The sequence below is a fragment of the Limulus polyphemus genome, unplaced genomic scaffold (genome assembly GCF_000517525.1).
Source record: "Limulus polyphemus unplaced genomic scaffold, Limulus_polyphemus-2.1.2 Scaffold1315, whole genome shotgun sequence".
NCBI lineage: Eukaryota > Metazoa > Arthropoda > Merostomata > Xiphosura > Limulidae > Limulus > Limulus polyphemus.
Genome location: NW_013666925.1, coordinates 306,456 through 312,983, shown reverse-complemented (window position 1 = coordinate 312,983; position 6,528 = coordinate 306,456).

The following is a 6,528-nucleotide window of genomic DNA, read 5'->3' as shown; positions in this document are numbered from 1 at the left end:
CCAGATGTGGGTGGTCTAGTCCACAACGTCCCACATCTTTACCACCTTTCACTGTCTGCAGCCAGATGTGGGTGGTCTAGTCCACAACGTCCCACATCTTTACCACCTTTCACTGTCTGCAGCCAGATGTGGGTGTTCTAATCCACAACGTCCCACATCTTTACCACCTTTCACTATCTGCAGCCAGATGTGGGAAGGTGGTTGCTCAAAAGAAAAAAAATAGAAAAATAGCACAAAAAATAATAGAATACATTACAGAAATGGGGGAGACAGCAAAAAACTCCTTGTAATTAGCATTCCAGCTAAACCTAACCAGTATTATAAGTACAGCTCTCATCCTCCACCTTTCCATGCTACTATCTGGATCTTCAACGGTTCTAAAGAAATCTCATAGTAGAAGGTGGTACAACTACATTAATCTACCTGTACAAGATATGAAATGTCCAATAAGTAATTCCAATTATTTCCCCTCTAATAAATTTTAGGACTTATTTTTATTGTGCATATTATAATATTGGTTAAATCACTATTTTCAAATTTGAATAAATGTTTTCTATAAAATTATTATAAAATAATTTAAAATATTTAATTAAAGTCTCTTCTCGTATGCATTAAAATTCAAGTCATGTACTAATATATTAGTATTAGATAGCAAGAATTGTAAATTACTACAAATTCTACAATGCCTTAAAAGCTGTTAATGTATAATGCTCTGTATGGCATTTGGTGGTACATTACTGTCTGGAGAGAGGGAAGTCCAAAAATTTGAAACGTAAAACCATTTCTTTTATAATAAATATTAATATTACAATAATTATTAATTATCTGAATGTTTAAACATAAATAACGTACTTCAGTATAATGTTCTCAGGATAAATGTTACCTCTGTAATTATTTATTCATGGATTATTAATAATAATCAAATCGTAAATATATATATCTGTATGTTAAGGAAGATAATTCCGGATTTGAAAAATTATTTAGGAATATATTCTCGTAATAATGAAGATATAGATTGGCAACACAGCTCGAATAATTAGCGCCCATCAGCATACCTATTATTTGTTTATAATTGTACTTATAAAAATAAATATAATTATTATATACAGAAAAATTAAAATACTTTTAATCTTATTAGCAGTAAAAGTTAGATTTTTTATTTCCATAGGTAGATCTATAAATTCATCTATTAACGAATTTATCACAAATCATCAAGTGGTATACATGTAAACAACGTAGTAAAATCATATGTTTGAAATGTATCTGGTAATAGTGTTTTATTTAAATTTTCTAAATTTTTTAAGACTTGTTTATTATCTTTAATTATCCAAAAATCTTGTTTATTATTTGCATTTTGTTGTAATTTAACAAATAACTGATTTAGTAATTTACTTAACAAAACTGCAGGTTGTTTCAGTATTGTATTTATGGAACTAGAAATAAAGCGAAATTTAATAGGAGATTTATGTAATTTAGGTACCGCATATAAATATGGTAATTCTGAATATCGATTTGTTTTGACATCAAATTTTTATAGCTTTCAACAAGTTATTAATAATATCTTCTTTAGACTTATTTTACAAATTAAAATTTTGTGTAGTATCTATCTCATTAGTTATAATTTGGGCATAAAAACGATTACACATAAAGCCAATATTACAGTTGGCCTTATCGAGAGGTACAATAATATATTTCTCCTGTATTTTACGGATTTTAGCTTTAAATGAAAAAAAAGTTAAATCTAGTGGATATTTAGTTCAATTAATAATAGCTAGTTTTTATTTAATTCTATTAATGACATATTTCCTTTCCAAAAACCAATTTGGAGAACAATGCAGAGAATAATTGAGTTTGAAAATATAATTATCTACATTTTTCTTTATCGAATTTAGAATACTTTATCTATGATTTTCCTCAAATAAGTGTCTTTAATTATATCCAAATTTCCACTAATAATATGCTTATGGAAAGAATTTGTTAAATAATGAGTAGCACTCGCATGGTAAATTCTTCACACTATTAATGTCTAAAGTATTTTAAAAGTATTTATAATTATATATATAAGCTCTCATATTGAAATTTCATATTTAACACTGATAACAGGTTTTAAATATTTTAAAGGAAAAATATATTTTGTATTACAGAATCATGCACAATTTTAAAAATTTATAAATCAATTTTATTTGTAAAACTAATTACTATATATGATGATTTTCTTATCGGTAATTCTTTAATTATATCATTTAAATTATTTACCTTAAGCCAAAATTTTATTATTTTGAAAATTAAACGTCATTACAACTTTTGCTAATATTTTTAACACATTGAAGAGTTTAATAATGGTTGGAGCCGGCTTGAATGGGTAATGAAGAAAAACACATACCGCTGTGTCACTGTGGGGCAGTAAGAGAGAGAATGAGAAAGTTACTTTCAAGATAAATGCTTTGATTGATTCACAGTTCAAATTTTAACGTCCCTTTCAATTAACAAAATGTTATAGTATCGACGAAAAGAATGATCAAGAAGACTGACATTTTGGAAAAACAAAAAAAACAAAACAATAAAAAACGAGTATCCAACTCTCGGACAAAAAACAAGAACAAATTTGTGATTTTGTGAATAAGTTGAGGAGGAGAAAATGTGGAAAATGTCATGTAAAAAGTACAATTTAAAGTAAATTGAAACATCTTCCGTAATTACTCAACATCTCAGTGGCTTAACACGCACACATGACACTATAATTAGTTTGTTGCTTTTCTCGTAATGCTGTTTTAGGCTTAGCTCATTAACATACCTCAGTAAGCGGCGTCGTGTTGTACACTTATACATTTATCATCACCACTCCGTAATTTGTACCCTAACGGACATACAACGCTAGAAACCGGATTTCAATACCCGTGGTGGGCAGAGCACAGATTGCCCACTGTGTTGCTTTGTGCATCACTTCAAACAAGCAAACAAAAATCAAATAATGGAACAAAAATAAACGACATTGCACAGATAAGATTCACACTTAAATCTAGGGTTAGAAACGGATGTGTTTGTTTTATTCTCTAACGTTTCGCTATACATTCTATCGTTTCCTTCTTCTTCCCACCCTATTTGTCGTTCTACGCACTGGAGTCGCCTTAAAAATTTCATTTCATAAACTGGTTTGATTTTTTTTATCCTCTCCTAATTTTTAACGTATCATTGTGTTTATGTTCTTCCCTATCCTCATATTCTTCCTGACATTTTTTTTTTACATCTAACATTTCATTCATTTCTTAGCCTTCTACCATCTTTCGTACGTTTGTTTGTACCATTAATTCGTGTATTGATTCTTTTCTCCGAGGATTTTCATCTACGAGAGCGAGATATATTAGTATTTATAACTCATAAATAAAGTTCAAGAAACGCACGAACATACGTAAAACAAAATACAAGTAACACAACAAACCTAACATGATAATTCCGTATTTGCACGGTAAATGAGTCATCCTAAAATTGAAAGTATTCAAGTTGTCTGTACTTAATTAATCAATTATCATTAAGTGATATCTATGAAATACAATTAAATTAACATCTTTATTGGGAGGTATTAACCGAGTATCTTTTCCATTAGAATGACGTGTTTATTTATTTTATGGGAAACCAGATAAACAAAGAATCACTATGCGTATATGTATTATATTGTAATTAGGTCAATACGACGACAACAACTTTTATTTTATTTTCACGGATATATTTTTAGCGACCCTGTTTTACTGTTTAGTCAACACAACGTATCCAAGCGTTCAACAGTTAGGCTTAATGTTAGGTTAACTTATGGACGTGTTTGAGAAACGTTTACATGCTTAAAGATGGCGTGACGTGCTATTATATATATCCACGAATATTAACATAAAGAAACTCGAACAAATCCTTCCGCCCACCAAAGTCTGTATCAGTATGTAGCAGGTGATGAGATAGCGATATTGAAAACTAAAACGCGATAAGTATACATATATAAAAATAGCTATAACTAAAGAACACAAATACTTAAGTAACTGCAGAATACCAGATAATAGTTTAAAAATATCACAACGTTAAGATGTCGTTGATTCTAGTTAAGCCTAGTAGCTTGGTTGAGAGTAGCGTAGCTCAGTGGCTTCGCACTTAGAACACTTAGTCAAATGGTTACGAGTTTGAGACTAGGCTACGTCATGCTGTTATGTCCTTGAGTAAGACACTTCACCCCAAGTGTTTCAGTCTATCCAGCTGTACGATGGACTGACATCTCGTCCGTTAGGAATGGGTCACTATTCTTATCCGCTAGAGCCAATTAAGCCGAAATCCAGCACCAGATCCCCACGAGGCATTTCGGCGTAGGAGGTAGTTGATCTTGACGTACTCGTTTGATTATTTAGGCCTAATTTATTTGTTTATAATAGAGCTAGATCGACTTGTTTAGGCATTTTTGGAAACTGTTTTACTATATTTACCGAGTACGTTGTTGTTTCTTTGTATCTTTAAAATTAAAAGTTGTAAACAACCGTGATTTTTTTTTAAACATTGAATTCTTTATTTGGTCATTTTTATTTATTTATTGTTTAAAAGGGGAGTTTTAAATATTTCAATCATCACACTCTTGTCCGCCATATTCATTATCAAAATTGCTACTAATTCAAAAAAAAGCAAAACATTGAAAATTATAATAGGCTTATAAAGCTAATCTCTAAGCATTTATTAACTTATTCTAATCTTTCCCATGCCGTGTCTAATTTACGTTACGCTACATAAAACCACGTAATCTAATATAAAACAAGAAATCCCAAGCTGAGAACCAACAGGTTAAAGGTGCTGATGCTAAGCCTACAGATGTAGTTAGCAAAATACAAGAATCAACAATACAGCCAGCTAACAAAGCTACTCGGCTTCGCCGCATTTTAAACAGGTTGGAAACAATGACTACAGAGCATTTAGCAATTAATAATGCACGTGCGCTACGTTTCTACAATCGTAATACGTGCCTTCATGCACGCTTTGAATACAATTACATTATCTTTACGAGCAAAAAGTGCATTTCCATTTAGGTTTAATTGTAAGACATCACGAATATGTGTGTGTCTGTTTGGAGACGTACGTACATTTACGCCTGTTCATAAAAATCCATTCAGAATTCAGTTCTTTTATCTGTAGAATTCTATTTTTAATTACTTCTTTTCTAACCTCTTTTATGTGTGTGCGCGCGCGTCTTTATTACTAGCATTTATTTCCCCGAAAGGGGGCCGAAGGCCGCTTGTAGGATCACTTGTTTTAACCATTCCCACCACTTTACAGTGTAATTTGCACTGTTGTTACTTCGGCAAAACGTGCGCATGCCATGAATCACTGGGAGAATTATGCACTCTGTTACAACACAGTATGACGCATGAACTTGTAAAGCAAGAAATAAAAATATTTATTACTCTTAAGTTTGGTTTTATTTACCCTTGAAACAGAACACTTTCGGGGACGTACATTTGGTAAATATTTTCGTCATTTTTCTTAGTAAAAATCTGATCCGACGTTATTATTTGTAAAATTCTGCTTTAACTTTCACTGTCATTATAACCACATTTTACATGCATTTAAAACGTTGATTTTTCAGACCAGTCCTTGTTCACTATTAGTTGTCAGTATGAAAGGTAAATCCTCCTTCTAAATAATTTTATAACCCTCCCCCCTCATTATGTGACGAATTATTATTGTCGACAGCGAAATATGTTAAAAGGTTTACTGATTTATTGTCAGTGTTGAACAGACCTATTAACACCCAGTCTGTGTGTCAATGAGACCGAATCCGGTGTATTGGGTGGACTACAGAGGAGTGTAACAGTTTCCGGTGTTCGAGATTAAATCCCAAAAATATTCTCCGGTTAACCTCAAAGTTTATCTTATTGTCAAAACAACTCACTTCTCAGTTGTGTTCGGCCACAAAGATGAGGAGTTTAGGGGGTTGGCCGAACTGTGTTCTTCTTGCATAAGATATTAGAAGTGTTCATATTCAGGCAAATACTACACTTAGCCACGTTAATGCGACAATTAACCTTCGTTGTGTTTCCTTGACCACCTCTATTAACAAAATTCGTGAAAATCGCGGAGAAAACGGTTTTATAGAGCCGAGGAACCAGATCTTGTATGACGCAACATGTGCGGTCACTACTTTGTTTAGTGTGGAATTCTGTATGGGGGTATGGGTTTTACTCTCTCATAACCTTTAAGAACAGAGAGTATCGAAAACTTTGTTTGGGAATCAACTCACCAAACATGTTTCCCTGACTAGCAGATTGGATGTAAAACCTAAATATGTCTGTTCTGTCTTCATTGCCAGAAAGACAAAGTTTATAGTTTTTACTTTTAATACCACTTCACCTTTAAGATTTCAGAGTTTTAACAGTGTAATGACTGAAGTAGTCTTGGATTTACCCTTTCCATTACTAGTATAGAATATATCTTCAATTATATTAACACCATATGTTTCTAATTATTAATTCAGTTGTTGCGTGTATTTATGACGTTCTCATT